The sequence below is a fragment of the Chrysemys picta genome, chromosome 9 (assembly GCF_011386835.1).
Source record: "Chrysemys picta bellii isolate R12L10 chromosome 9, ASM1138683v2, whole genome shotgun sequence".
NCBI classification, from domain to species: domain Eukaryota; kingdom Metazoa; phylum Chordata; order Testudines; family Emydidae; genus Chrysemys; species Chrysemys picta.
In genome coordinates this window covers 3,294,536-3,310,128 of record NC_088799.1, presented here as the reverse complement: position 1 = coordinate 3,310,128, position 15,593 = coordinate 3,294,536, and the positions used below count along the sequence as shown (strand labels likewise).

The 15,593-nt window shown below is 45.6% G+C and overlaps 1 protein-coding gene across 4 annotated transcripts in view; it reads left to right on the top strand.

Moving 5' to 3' along the window:
- Nucleotides 1-13,602: 13,602 nt before the first annotated feature.
- The window catches only part of IL1RAP (interleukin 1 receptor accessory protein), a 63,801-nt gene continuing 61,810 nt past the window's right edge, over nt 13,603-15,593 (top strand). For 3 of the 4 annotated variants that reach the window (XM_042843863.2, XM_065557502.1, XM_024110058.3), the window contains exon 1: nt 13,610-13,724. The gene's annotated coding sequence lies outside the window, so the exon portion shown is untranslated. Of the gene's footprint in view, nt 13,725-15,593 lie in introns of all 4 variants that reach the window. The other variant, XM_008173482.4, reaches the window with a different exon arrangement.

The following is a 15,593-nucleotide window of genomic DNA, read 5'->3' as shown; positions in this document are numbered from 1 at the left end:
CTAATTTGTTCCTTATTCAAGTAAGCCCTGGTGTCAAACATAGCTAATAGGGGCCCAATCCTGCAATGCTGAGTTCCCATTGAAGAGAAGGAGAACAGAGGGCACTCGGTATTTTTCAGAGTCAGAGCCCAATTATTTTGTTCTGGCCTGGGCGCATACCAGGGCAGGAGGTCAGAGCCTGATCTGGCACCCACTGAAGTCAATGGGCACTTCTGTCACTGACAACACCAGGAACAGGCTCGGGCCCCAGTCCTCTACTGGAACGGAGTGTGAGCATCTTTGAATTTACTATTCTGTCTCCACTGGTAATTAGTTATTTACATAAAACTTTGGAGCATTTTAATTAGTTGCGCTAATTTAGAATTCACAGAAATTAAGCCATAAAAGTCTATTACATGCAACACTTATTCAAATGAAGCTTGAAATGGCACATGGTAATAGTCACAAATCTTCAGCTAATGCATGGGGAAATCTGGAGAGCATAACTAGGCTTTGAATAATGCCGTTAAGTCATTGGTGCTTCTGCTACACCCGTGCGAGGTTCAGATGTCTGACCTATGGGAGGATGAACCTTTTAGACCCTAGGTCATCACTCCCCGGCCACCCGGGGTTGCAGTGACCATAGGTTGGTACCATCTGACACCTCTTTGGGGCCCCGTGTGAAGTGACTTAGTGGACACAGGTCATTTCCTGGAAGATGGCTGTCCGTGTTACAAGACCACCCTGGGACCATTAGGATAAGTAGGGGCATTGCCAGCAGATTGAGGGACGTGATCATTCCCCTCTATTCGACATTGGTGAGGCCTCATCTGGAGTACTGTGTCCAGTTTGGGGCCCCACACTACAAGAAGGATGTGGAAAAATTGGAGAGAGTCCAGCAGAGGGCAACAAAAATGATTAGGGGGCTGGAACACATGATTTATGAGGAGAGGCTGAGGGAACTGGGATTGTTTAGTCCGCAGAAGAGAAGAACAAGGGGGGATTTGATAGCTGCTTTCAACTACCTGAAAGGGGGTTCCAAAGAGGATGGATCTAGACTGTTCTCAGTGGTGGCAGATGACAGAACAAGGAGCAATGGTCTCAAGTTGCAGTGGGGGAGGTTTAGGTTGGATATTAGGAAAAACTTTTTCACTAGGAGGGTGGTTGAAGCACTGGAATGGGTTACCTAGGGAGGTGGTGGAATCTCCTTCCTTAGAGGTTTTTAAGGTCAGGCTTGACAAAGCCCTGGCTGGGATGATTTAGTTGGGGATTGGTCCTGCTTTGAGCAGGGAGTTGGACTAGATGACCTCCTGAGGTCCCTTCCAACCCTGATCTTCTATGATTCTATGATAGCAAGCAAGGGTGAGGCCCAGAGCCTCAAAGGTATTTAGGCTGCTAACTTCCGTTATTGAGGATCTGGGCCCAAATGATCATGGAGACTGACCTACCCAGAGGTTGGTCCTTTGAGGTCTTGCTTGGGGCGCTCTTGCATTGGACTTTGTAGCCGAGCTCGCTTAGGTGCAGCCTAAGCTATGCCTGTTCTTTGGGTAGACAGCGAAAGACAACTCTTCAGTTTCCCAACTTTCCCCAGTCACCGGCACGACATTGAATTAAAGCGAAGTTGCAGGTGTGTGGCTAGACTGATAACTCAGTCAATCCATCTGTATACCATAGGTAGCTTGTTACAGAGTCTAAATTACACCATCCCTATTAATCCCCACATAGAGAAATAGCCAAGGAAGCTAAATAATAGAGCAGACATTGGCATAAGATTTCATCTGCTGGGGAAAATGGCTTTCTGTATAAAATGCAGCATGTGGTGCCTCGTGGGGGCAAAAGGCTTGGTTCCACAAATCTGGAAATACCCAAGGCATACGTTTGCTTGGAAACTGATTTCTTTGGAAGAGAGGAAGAGAGTACGATACAGCATCATATCAAGCCCCGATAGTGTTGTTCTTTCTGATCTACAGGCATGAGAAGAGCAAGAAGAAAGGGGACACTGGGATATATATGACACACTATCAACATAATTCACTGGTGCTGAAATTAACAGTGAGAGAAAACCCTACTTTAGTCCAGGATGAAAAATCTGTTATATTCATGGATACATGGGAGACTCAGGAATATTTCTGCACAATTATCTTAAAATATATAGAACCATCTGAGAACAGAAATTATGGGCTAAAAACTGATTCATCCCATTAAAATCTATGGATTAATTTGGCTCAGTATATTAATTTGATGCTAAAAGCATGGCCCTTTTTTCAGACTGGTGGACTAAAACTCCTGAGAGGTAGTATTTTAACAACACAACTAGGGTTTGAGCTGCATAATTCCTATGCATCCGAAGAAGTGAGGTTTTTACTCACGAAAGCTTATGCCCAAATAAATCTGTTAGTCTTTAAGGTGCCACCAGACTCCTTGTTGTTTTTGTAGATACAGACTAACACGGCTACCCCCTGATACATAATTCCCAATGGGGTGTCATGCAGCTGTTCTCCCCCCCTCCCACACCGATTTGCAAATGTAGGTTCTTCTCAGTGATAAGAGCAAGTAGGACCCCAAGAGATTGCAACTAGGACCAAAGGAATGAAAGAGAAATTTAGGATGATCCCCAGTTTCTTTGAAAATCCTCACCATTTAGAAGTAGCCACTAAATATTTTGGACAAATCATTTTCAGACTACAGGTTGTTCACGTCAACTGGTGTTCTGTGTTTCATATCAAAACACAGGGTATTGTTTCTGCTCCTTAACTGGACAACTGAAATCTTTGAATGAATAATAAATAATAATGAATAATAAGTACCACACAGCTAGACCTCTCTCGATCAACATTTCTACAGTGACAAGCACTGTAGACCATAAGCACAGCACAGAGATTACAGAGAACAGAAAGATCTGCCCAGAGTTGTAATTCGTGCGACACTCCATGATGCAAAAATATTTTCATAAACACGTGGGGCTTTACTGAACACTTTAAATTCAGTTAAGTACTTAAATGTGTTTAAGACCATCCATATTAAGGAAAGCACTAAAGCATGCGCTTAACTTTAAGTCCTATTGGACTTACGTGCTTTTCAGAATTAAGTGCCCCTCACAGTCTCAGCTCCATAAATTTCAGCTCACCCCTCATGGTACTTTTGATTCATGAAAATATTCTTGAATTAGGCTTTTTGCCTATTCGACCAGCTCTAATCATAAGCTGCACACGTTGCCTGCTGTCTTCATCAGTCAGTTGGCCAGGAAAGAAAAGATAATTACAGAACATTTGTTTGGTAATTGTCTAGTTCTATTTTGGAGTTTGTTTCTCATGCTAGTGAATGTGAATCCATTATGCCATTTACTAGGCTAGGAGTCAGGTGGAGGAACATTTTTAATCAGAGACTATTTTGGTTTGTATGAGAAATAACCCCGTAGTGCCATTAACTAAGATGTGTTAGTGGAAAAATCCCACGGCTGAAAATAATGGACTAGGTAGTTTAACAGAGTAAAAAGCTCCAGAAAGAGGCTTTCTTCTTCAATAGCACAGGGGATTCTTGTCATTTATGAGGTGAATATTTGCAGATTTCCCCCACTCCCAAACACAGACATCTAACTGTTTAATAGACTTAAAGGTTACTAGATGACATTAATTTTATCTCACCCTGATTTACTGTCACTTGCACAATGCAGAGCAGAACTTGTGTATAGACATTTCTGTTGCTAAGTTTAATGTTTTTAAACTCACTTAAATGCAAGCAAAATATTTCTGCGGTTCCCTCACAGATGTAGCAACCTGCATGGAACCTGGAGGGAGAAACACAGGTTGCAGGACAGAAGAGTTTGGAAGCAAGCCCAGAAAAGCAATCTGGATGTACGTGGCTAGAATGCTAGCTACGGTAGCAGCACCTCTGTAAATAGTTGTAAATAAAGAGTGGGTTTAGTTTTAGAAACATGGAGTCCTTTCATGCTATTGCCCAGAACACAGTACACGAAACAACAGGGACTAGCACAACCCACTCATCCGCAGGGTCGGGAGCTGATCTGGGTATTCAGGTATCTGCTGCTCTGTGGACAAGAGCCGTTCTATGAGAATGGAGACTTTGCTCTACTTGGGCTCAGCACAGAGCGAACATGCCAGGATCATAGGGCTACGTGAGCGCAATCTTTCAATGTGCTGTATATGGGGTCTTCCATCACAAAAGAATATATTAATTGCTGGTACAAACAACGTGTAGTGAAATCTATCTTATGTGGCCAGCCAGTGGACCAGCAAATGGTCGTCGCTTGCGGGAAGTAGTCTTCTAAGAAAAGGGGAATAGGCAATGTTTTTTTATTATACGTTGGGGTGGTCTTTTAAGACAGGAGGTTGCCTAGTCAGCGTGGGCTTCTGTAAAAAGTTCACTGCACATAAGCACATTAATTTGCTCACCACTGAAATGCAACCAGCTCTGAGTGAAACACAGTAACTAGTTCAACAGCACACAGCAATACAGAACTAGAGGTTAGGACAGGAAGGGAAGGGAAGGGATCCATCAATGCCAGTGCTAAAGAAACGATGTATGGCCTACAGCGACATATAGCTCAAGGGATCTGATTAGTCTTCAGCTTGTGCCACTGACCGTTCTTATGGACCATGCATCCCACTCTGAAAGCTGAAATGAAAACTGTAGCCAGCAGTGTCAGCCCAAGTGTCCACATCACAAAACCCACCATCGCCCCTGGTGCTAGCTAGCAGCTTTGCATGCACCCTCATCCCGGAGAGAGACCAGTGATTTTCTGGTCCATGGAGAATGAGCACTTCCTCATGCTTCTGGGGAGGGCTCCTCAAGATCACTGTTAAAGCCATGTTAGCAGGGTGGTGTTGGGGAATCTTTCCCTGACGCCCCCTTGTGCTGCATCTGGTCTGTGGATAAGCAGAGGACTTCGGCTTTTAGGGCTGTTAATTCAGGATCTTTCAACAGCACCCGATCCAGAGAAATTAAATTAAGTTAACTGCAAAAACTGTAAAAGTCTCTCAGCACCCCCACTATAAACATTGTTCCAGTTCCCCTGCATCTGGAGATCCACTTGCAAGTACAGGAGAGTTTCCTATAGAGGGTTCTGAGCAGTGAGGCTGCCAGCAATTCCAGCCAATTTCCCTCCACTTAATATTGGTCTAGTACATCAAGTTATACCCCCTTGGGCCACCATCCCGAGCAAACTTCCCTCAAAGGCCCTCCCTTGCAGTACTTGGAGAAAGTGATTGTTTAATCTAGCCAGGCGTGGAGAGTTCTTTGATTGTTCTTCATATAAATTCAATACCTCCTCCAATGACTTTTACTGCTGTTTGCTGAATCCCACCTCAATTAGTCCAAGTTTTTTCAATTTTCTCCCAAAGTTTCAAAGGCTTTTGTCCCTGAGAGGCTGATGATGTTAGTGCAGCTTTGCAAATGTTTGCTTCCTCCTTTTTCCTTAACAGGCAAAGCAAATAGTCTTTGTTTTTTTTTGCCTCTTCGTTATCAGGATGGTAATGATGGGTCAACAAATTTGGGGCTTGATCCAACCACCATTAAAGTCCTTGGGAAGCCTGGGTGTTTAGGTTAGGGAATACTGGGGCTAACTTGGCACGGGTGACTTGTTAGACCAAAGTCTTTCCTAATGTAAATCCGCTGAGGTCAGTGGTGTTATAGCAGAATGAGGGTGGCTAGCCGCCTTTGTCTGATGGGCCCTTTTTTGTGGTGATGGTCGGCCATTCCTGAGAGAAAGGCTGGTCTTGTGGTTAAAGCTCTAGACTAGGCCTCAAGAGAACTGGCTTCAGTTTCTGACTCCGCCACAGGCTCCCTGTGTGACCGTGGGAAAATAAATTAAATCTCTTTGTGCTGCAGTTCTCCTTCGGTAGAATGCCAGTACTTTCCCTCCTCTTCGGCCTGTCTTATCTGTTTAGGCTGTAAGCTGCTCAGGGCTGGGACTGTCTCTTACTATGGGCCTGTACTCCAAGTAAATAACAATACTCTGTCTGGAAATACACTGCTCTCTGAACTGTATGACAGCTGTGCCTTTGTGGAGAGAGGAGTTCTGCCCAGCCAAACATTTAATGCTAGTGTGAACTACTGGGGTAGCTCCAATGGCGTTACACTGGTTTACACTAGCTGAAGATCTGGCCTATTGACTTCAGTGGCGCTACTCATTTACGCCAGTGGTGGATCTAGTTGCTTATTGAAAATGTGCTGACATATAACCACAGGGTTCTAGATTTTCAGTTGTAATAAAACTGTGATATTAATATCAGAGCCCTGCTAAACCCAGGCTGCCTTACACAAATAGTGGGTAAGGTTTTCTGCAGCCTGTGAGTTTGTTTCTTTAGCTGTGTAACCTTTTAAGGGTTTTCCGAAAGCAATCCTTAACTCACTTACACACAAACTGTGCGTCTAAAGGTTAACAATTCCTTATTACTGCTGAAGGGAAATCAAAGACTTAAAAGTCCATTGTCAAAAGGATTTTTCTTTCATTTTTTTAGGGAAAACAATGAACTGCTATTGATTATAATAAACCTCGGCGATCTGCAAATAGAAATTTGTTCCTCTATTAAATGTACAGTATATCTGTTTCCTCCATTGCATGACCACACTCGTTTGTTATTTGTTGTTGTTTCTGTATTGTTATTGTGCAGGACGGTTGCTTCTAAGATCTGGGCCCCCCGTAGTTTTGTTTTTTGGAAAAAAGAGTATGAAAACACTTATTCTAAAAAAAAAAAAATACACAAAGAAATGCATGCGCTTTACAATCAAATAAGAGAAAAGAAGTGGTACGTTATGTTTTGTGTCTACTAGCCATGTCAGTGTCCTTTAAATGGTGCCATCCTATTTAGGTGGTGTAGGCTGTCAGCATTGCTAACTGCTTTTCCTCCCTATAATGGGTAGCTAAAAACTGTGACCTAGTCACAGCAAGGTGATTTGTGGGGGCCTTCAAGCAACAATCCCAGGTTGCCACCCTATGGAATAGAATCTCACAGTAGGAGACCTACCAACATCATGGAGGAGGCTTTTACATGTTCTAACTTTGGGCAGGTCTACACTCTGGTGCGACATCAGCGCAGCTGACCGGAGGATAGCTAAAGTGATGCCAATTTTTTAAAAAGGCTCCAGAGGCGATCTCAGCAATTACAGGCTGACAAGTCCAACTTCAATACTAGGCAAATTGGTTGAAATTATAGTAAAGAACAGAATTATCAGACACATAGATGAACACGATTGGTTGGGGAAGAGTCCAAATGGCTTTTGTAAAAGGAAATCGCGCCTCACCAATCTACTAGAATTCTTTGAGGGGGATCAACAAGCATGTGGACAAGAGGGCTCCAGTGGATATAGTGTACTTAAATTTTCAGAAAGTCTTTGACAAAGTCCCTCACCAAAGACTTTTAAGCAAAATAAGCTGTCATAGGATAAGACTGAGGAAGACTGGTCCTCTCATGGATCAGTAACTGGTTAAAAGACAGGAAACAAAGGGTAGGAATAAATGGTCACTTTTCAGAATGGAGAGAAGTAAATAGCGGTGTCCCCCAGGGATCTGTACTGGGACCAGTGCTGTTCAACATATTCATAAATAATCTGGAAAAAGGCGTAAACAGTGAGGTGGCAAAATTTGCAGATGATACAAAACTACTCATGATAGTTAAGTCCAAAGCAGACTGCAAAGAGCTACAAAAGGATCTCTCAAAACTGGGTGACTGGGCAACAAAATGGCAGATGAAATTCAATGTTGATAAATGCAAAGTAATGCACATTGGAAAACATAATCCCAATTTTGATGGGGGTCTAAATTAGCTGTTTCCATTCAGGAAAGAGAGCTTGGAGTCATTGTGGCTAGTTCTCTGATAACAACCACTCAATGTGCAGTGGCAGACAAAAAAGCTAAGAGAATGTTGGGAATCGTTAGGAAAGCGATAAATAAGACAGAAAATATCATATTGCCTCTAGATAAATCCATGATATGCTCACATCTTAAATACTGCATGCAGATCTGGTTGCCCCGTCTCAAAAATACATATATTGGAACTGGAAAAGGTTCAGAAAATGGCATCAAAATGATTAGGGGTATGGAATGGCTTCCGTAGGAGGATACATTAAGAAGACTGGTAGTTTTCATCTTGGAAAAGAGACGACTAATGGGGGATAGGTCCCTGGGGATAGGTCCACCAATGGCTATTAGCCGGGATGGGCAGGGATGGAAAACCATGCTCTGAAGTGTCCCTAGCCTCTGGTTACCAGAAGCTGGGAATGGGCGACAGGGGATGGATCACTTGATGATTCCCTGTTCTGTTCATTCCCTCTGGGGCACCTGGCATTGGCCACTGTTGGAAGACAGGACACTGGGCTAGATGGACCTTGGGTCTGATCCAATATTGCCGTTCTTATGTTCTTAAGATGGGTTTAATTGAAAAGTCCAGATCAGACAACATTTACAACATCTGGTACATTTTAATTTCTGGTCTGGCTGGAAACAGAGTGGGGATCAGTTTTCCATGTGTTATTTTGGCAGAAAAATGGAATTAAAAATGCTTATATTGATGGATTTCATTGAAAATGTGAGTATGGGTGGTCAAAATTATAGGTGGACTGTGAAGATTTGATCCTTTAGATCTCAAATTTGAATGTGATCCAGATTGGTATGAATGGAGTTGTATACTATGTGGGCAGTTAGGTGATATGACAGAGCAGCCTGGAGGGTGGAGTCCAATTCCTTCTTGGGAGGTATCCACATAATCAAACCTACCATTCACAACTGGCCAGGGAGCGGAGAGCCAATGACTACTTAGACCATGGAGATTTACAGCAACTCTCCCCTTGCTCCTTGAGGACAAATATGGACCCAAATGGAACCACAGATCTGATCCTTCTCACTCTCAATTTTCTAGGGTCTCATGTTATGTCTCGAGTTGGAGTCAGAGTGAAACCCAGAAGTGGCCTGATTCCAGATCTGGTTTGAATGTGGCCCATGATGGCAGAAGTTGTCCAAAATCAGCTGACTTTGGGACAGGGGAAAATCTAACAACGCGATGGCACAGTGTAACATGAATCTGAGCCCTGAGTCTTCCGATAACCCAGCCTCAGACTGACCCTAACTGGAACATGGCCTCATCTGCCTGCCCCTAGTTACAACACCTTGGGCAATAATGTATCCAACACCTTCATTTATAATTCCATAGACTATAATTTCATATAGCTAGCATTCGCTTCCTGGATCAGGAGGGAGGAATAATGGATTAGGTGGGTACGAGGACAGTAACAAGCAAGAACATGTCTTCTGAGGATTATAAAACAGCCTTGGACTCACTGTGTCAGAATGATTGGATACAAAAAGAATGCGAAAACCATGTGCAGGAATCTTAAAGGATAGCCACAGGACAGGACAGGACAGGACAGGAAACACAAAACCAAGGTCTGGATCCTTAAAGATTCATGGAACTTCTCCCAACAGTTGCAGAACTAACCACAGTGTCTTGGATTAATTCCAGTGCCTTTTTTCTGCCTATTTAAATTCCCTCTGTGGTTTCATTTGGCTATGATATTCTTCACCCCATCATTCCTCACTGTTGCACAGTGTTCTTGCTGTTTGCAGCTAAACAGCTGCTGCACTTCAGCCTGAGTGAATAATAATAATAATAATAATTAATAGTAATTAACATCTTTTATACAGTTCCTTTCTTCCCAATCATTTCAAACTACGTATGCAATGAACTGCTCTTCATACTGAAGTGCAGTCACCTTTGGAGTGGAACCCCACAGGTGTTTAATAGCGCAACACTACCCAACAGCATAGGGCAGGGAGTGAAGATGAACGGCAATATTAATTAATCCTCACAACATCCATGAGTCTAGGTGAGCAATATTAGCCCCATGTCATTAGTTGTTAGCATTTTTAATCTACAGACAGCAGCCGTATGAAATGTTTGCTGTCAAACCACAACAGACCGGCCGGGTTTGGGATTTCAATCCGAACCCGCTTTAATTTTGGATCATATTCCCGGAAAGGTTTGCTAACGTTCATGAGCCTTTCAAGTGAGCCTGATGCTGAATTGCATCAAGATCAGGGGGAAATTCTTCATGTTGCTGCTAAGGCCCAAGTAGTTTTGATGGAGTTCTAGCTTTAAGATTTCACAGTTGTTTGAACCTCAGGGGTGTGTGTGTGTGTGTGTGTGTGTGTGTGTGTGTGTGTGTGTGTGTGTGTGTGTGTGTGAGGGAGAGAGAGAGAGCACGCAAATGTTATTATTACCGCAGATGAATGACTAGGCCCTGTACAAACCAAAGTAAAAGACAGTCCCTGCCTCGAGAACCTTGCAAGCTAAGCAGACAATGGGAAGATGAGTGGGATACAACATAAAAACAAAGTGTTCAGGGTGATCATTGGACCTTGGCTCTTTAGTTCCATTTCCCCCCATGACCTCAGGACAGATGACACAGAGACAATGGAGGAGAGAGAGGGATAACCTCAAACTATGTCTGTTATTTATATACATTCTTTATATGTGCATGAATCAGATCCCAAAGAAACTGTTCACATGAATGCCTGTCAAGTGGAAGCCCGGCGTTTTTCCTGGCTCGGATTTTAGACCTGCTTTCTACTGTAGGGTCACTTCACTGCAACAAAAACAACGAGGAGTCCAGTGGCCCCTTAAAGACTAACAGATTTATTTGGGCCTAAGCTTATATAAATAAATCTTTAAAGTGCCACTGGACTCCTCCTTGTTTTTGTTGATACAGGGCTACCCCTCTGATACTTGGTTCACTGCAACAGTTATAGTTAGGAAAATAAATTCAGACAGTAGAGGGCGCCCTGGTCCTGATGTCATGTGCAAACCCATCATCTTCTACACAGGGCCCTCAAACCAGAGGGTCCCCTCAATTCAGGAGTAGGAAGAAAGCCTGTCCTTTATGTCTGTCTGCGGCATGTTCCCTTTGAAGAACTGCTTCCACCCACAGCTGAGAGACCTGCGATGGAGATCTCTGAATCACAGAGTCTCAACAAAGAGGCCATCTACCCCAGCAGGGCCATTGGGACTACTGTAGTCTGCAGTGTGCATGTGATACTTCTTTGCTGCATAAAGAAGCCTCTCGCAGAGCATGGTGGGTGAATTCATTCCAGAAGCTAACCCCCACTTCTCCTTTTCTCCTAGGGGGATGCAGCCACCCTAATGTAAGGAATGTGAGCACACCGCCTGAAGGCATGACACCCCTCAACCCCCATTGGGGCAATACTGCAAGATTTTCCCAACTTTTGGGAATTAGTGTTCCCCTTGTGTTTAGTTACATGGGCCCAGCAGTTTGCAATGGGAGTCGGCAAAAATCTAGTAATGATAAAAGGGTGCATGACTTCTGAGCGTGCCCGTGAACCATGTGTAAAAGGCCAGGTGTGCTCATATTGCTCAGGTATTTCCATACTTGCCATTTATTAATCCATGGGCTGCTGTGAGTGAAGCTGACTCATAGACTCATAGACTTTAAGGTCAGAAGGGACCATTATGATCATCTGGTCTGACCCCCTGCATGCTGCAGGCCACAAAACCGTCCCTACCCTTTCCTTGACTCTGCTAATGAAGTCCCCAAATCCTGTGTCTTAGTGACTTCAATTGGCAGAGAACCCTCCTGCTAGAGATCCCTGCCCCATGCTGCGGAGGAAGGCGAAAAACCTCCAGGGCCTCAGCCAATCTACCCTGGAGGAAAATTCCTTCCCGACCCCAAATATGGCGATCAGTAAGACCCCGAGCATGTAGGCAAGAGTCTCCAGCCTGACCCTTGTTAGTCATTATACTGTTTACCTGCATTGCTTGGTATTCCTCAGCTAATATGTTTTACCATTAAACCATTCCCTCCATAAACTTGTCTAACTTAATCTTAAAACCAGACAGGTCCGTCGCCCCCACCGTTTCCCTCGGAAGGCCGTTCCAATATTTCACCCCTCTGACGGTCAGAAACCTTCGTCTAATTTCAAGCCTAAACTTCCCTACGGCCAGTTTATATTCATTCGTTCTCGTGTCCACATTAGTACTAAGCTGGAATAATTCCTCTCCCTCCCTTGTATTTATCCCTCTGATATATTTAAAGAGAGCAATCATATCCCCCCTCAGCCTTCGTTTTGTCAGACTAAACAACCCGAGCTCCTCCAGTCTCCTTTCATACGACAGGTTTTCCATTCCTCTGATCATCCTAGTGGCCCTTCTCTGCACCCGTTCCAATTTAAGTTCATCTTTTTTAAACATGGGAGACCAGAACTGCACACAGTACTCCAAATGAGGTCTCACCAGCGCCTTATACAACGGAAGCAGCACCTCCTTATCCCTACTAGATATACCTCGCCTAATGCATCCCAAGACCGCATTGGCTTTTTTCATCTGAGGACGAGATGGGGTGGTTAGGGATGGCTCTGTTTTTATGGGACGGGTGGCCCAGTGGTGGATGAAGCAGTGACCTCCACTGCCCAAATGTCAATATTTCTGTTCATCTGCTACTGGCAGGGCTGCAGAGGACAACATGCACTCTGGAGGAATTATGTTGGGGAAGTTCTCTGGTCTGTGTTCTACAGGAGGTCAGACTAGATGATCACAATGGGCCCTCCTGGCCTTGGAATCCACGAAATGGCAAAAGCAAGTAACTAACTTGCCTAGGTCTTTATTATAATCCTGACCTTTTCTTCAAGCGTCAGCTCTGGGAGAAGTCACCATGATCCTGGCTTCCCTTCCCCCTCCGGCTCTGTTGCTGCAGTGAGAGACTGAGTCCCCCTAGCAGCGTGTCTGTCCTTTGTCCCCTCAAGGTGCTCTTGTGCCTCCAGCAGGCACGTCTGTCCCTCAACCCACCCGGGTCAGGGGAACCAGCTTGAGATGCCTGGCAGATCTGTGAAGCCTTCCTTATTTGCATTCATTTGAAGGCAGTTTAAAAGAATTGTGGGGACGGATTTTTTGCAGGGTGTTTTCAACAAGATACTTACACATAGTTCCAGCCCGACTTCTCCAGCTCTGTCACTCCAGATGGTTGAAGGGGTGTGTATGAGACAGGCAGGGGGCTAGGGATGAAGGGCCAGAGAACACATCAGTCCCCCCCTTCTGCCTCCCCCATCCTTGATGCCTCAGCAGTGTTCTTCCCATTCTCTAGCTGTGTGAATGCAAGACCATCTGGAGGGGCAGAATCCCCTCCCTGCTGCGGAACAGCTGGAGCATCTGGAAGAGGAAAAAGTCTCCCTCTTTTATTATTTTTTGGAACATCGGGAAAGAAAGAATCCCTTCGCCTCCCCCACGCTGGCCCATCTGTAAGGACAGAATCTCCCTCCTTCTGCTGCACATCTGCCACATCTGGAAGGGCAGAACGACGCCTCTGGCGCTGCACATCTGGAAGGGAATGATCCCCCTGACCCCTCTCCCCTTTGCACAGGGCAGAATTTCCCTTCTCGGGCTGTTCCAGAAGGGAACCATTCCCCGCACCCCTCCTCCCCTTTCCCGGCACATCTGGCAGGGCAGATTCCCGCCCCTCCCTCCCCGCGCACAGCTGGAGGACTCGTCCCTGCTGCCGGGAAAGCTCCGCCCACCCCGCCGAGGGGAAGGAAACCCTCCTTCGTTTGCATAATAAGACGTCACTGGGGGAGGCCGGGCCAATCAACCCCGCGGAGGGCGGAGTCTGGGCGGGGCGCTGGGCGGCGGGGAAGGCGCCGTAAGGAAAAGGGAAGAAGTCGCGGCACTCGGGCTGCGCTGCGTGCGGGACCCTCCGGCTGCGTGGCCCCTGGCGCCCCGGGGCAGGTGAGTGAGCCGGGTCACGGGCTGGCGCTGGGGCAGATGTGGGGTCCTGCAGCGCCAGATATGGGGTCCCAGATGTGAGGTCCCGCAGCGCCAGATGTGGTGCAGAGCCAGATGTGGGGTCCTGTAGCGCCAGATGTGGAAGCGCAGCTGTGGGTCCGGGCCCGGGCTCCGGATCGACTCCCCCTTGCTTAGCGGGGCATCGCGGGGAGCTGGGGGGCTCGTTTCCCCTCCCGATCCTCTCCGGGGCTGGTGTCGGGGAGCCCCCGCCCGTGACACCCCGGCTGCGAGCCCCGGGGAAGGCGGGCTGGGTTCCTTCTCGCCCTGGGCTGGTCCCTGGCGTGTAAACGGCCCCTGAGCGCGGCTGCCCGGCCATGGGCAGTCGCTCCGCTGCGCTAAGGGATGGCAGGCCTGTGTCCCACGCGATTTCGCGAACTTTCAGCCCTCTGCAGAAAACTTTGCAAACACGAAATGTGCGGGGGTTGGGTTTTTGTTGTTGTTTGTTAAATCTTAACAGTTTTTTATTTTTTAAAAATCCTGCACAGTTTCTTTTTCTTTGTGTTCTAGCTCTGCCACAGATGTAGCCCTAGGTAAATCACTTAATGCCCCCGCCCAACCCCGCGCCTCGTGCCTCAGTTTCCCCGTCCATAACATGGGGAAATTAATTTGACCTGGTGAAAAAAGGGACAAAGTAAATCACAAATATGTGAGCAGGAGGAGGGAGCAGAAAGGTTAAAAGGCTGAATTCATTGATGTTTATAATGTGTTTTGAGATCTTGAGATGAAAGGCATTGTAAGTCATCACTGTTATCATGAAATGGAGAGCGAGGTAAATAATGAGCTTTGTAATTTAATTTAATTTAATTGCTTTGGCTCAATAAATTTACATACACCAGCTTTTCAGATCCCCAAGGTCACTTAGAATAGTAGAGATTAGGTGGAAAGGAAAGATGCACTAAACCGTGCAAGATAGATTTGATAGAGGACGCACCCAGTATTAAAATGATCATAGCGAAAAGGGCCACAAATGCACACCTCAGCTGCTCCCGCAGCACCTCCAGTATTCTCTGTATTCCCAGAAATGCAAACCGAGTTGCTTTAATTCTCTCCTTTGGACTGGGGTGTGTGCAGGGAAATTGGACATGTTGATTCCTTGCCACGCGTCCAGTGGCACGGGGTGTAACTTTAATTTTCATCTGCACTTCAAGCAGAAGAGCCTTCAACAACGGCACTCTTGTGCTGTACATGGGGAGAAGAAGGGGGTGAGGGTGGGTCATACTGAAGATACAACATGAAAATAGAATGAAAAGGACATATCCAAGCATGCAGCGTTGCAATACAGAGAACAATCTGAACCTGATTAGACGCTGGCAGCAGCCGGACCCTTTTTGCCATGTGTGCTTGTGGAGGTCAGCTGCTTGCAAATAGAAAGCATTCTATAGCAGTATTTACAGAGAAACTGATGAAGTCTGGCTTGTTGTGTTGGAGCAGGGAGAAAGGCAGAGCATGGGGACTACATCTTGTAAGCCCTGCAGTTCTGTGACCTACGTGGGTTTCACATGAGTTGATTAATAAACACCACCAGGGACTGTCTCTCACTATGTGTTTGTACTGTGTCTGGAAGAATGGGTCCCTGATTTTGAGGCCTGTAGATGCTATTGTAATACAAAACACACACATACACACCTCTGTGGTCTTCCTGCTGGCCACTCTTTCGTGGTTCAGCTAGTGATGATGCGCTGGCAAAATGTTTTAAACGTCCTTTCCTATTTTAAATAATTGGCTTTATTTTCATTTATTTTGTCATTGCACCAACTGCTTCTTTTATTTCTGAGATCCCAGCACGCACCTGAACAGATGTAATTAAAGCCG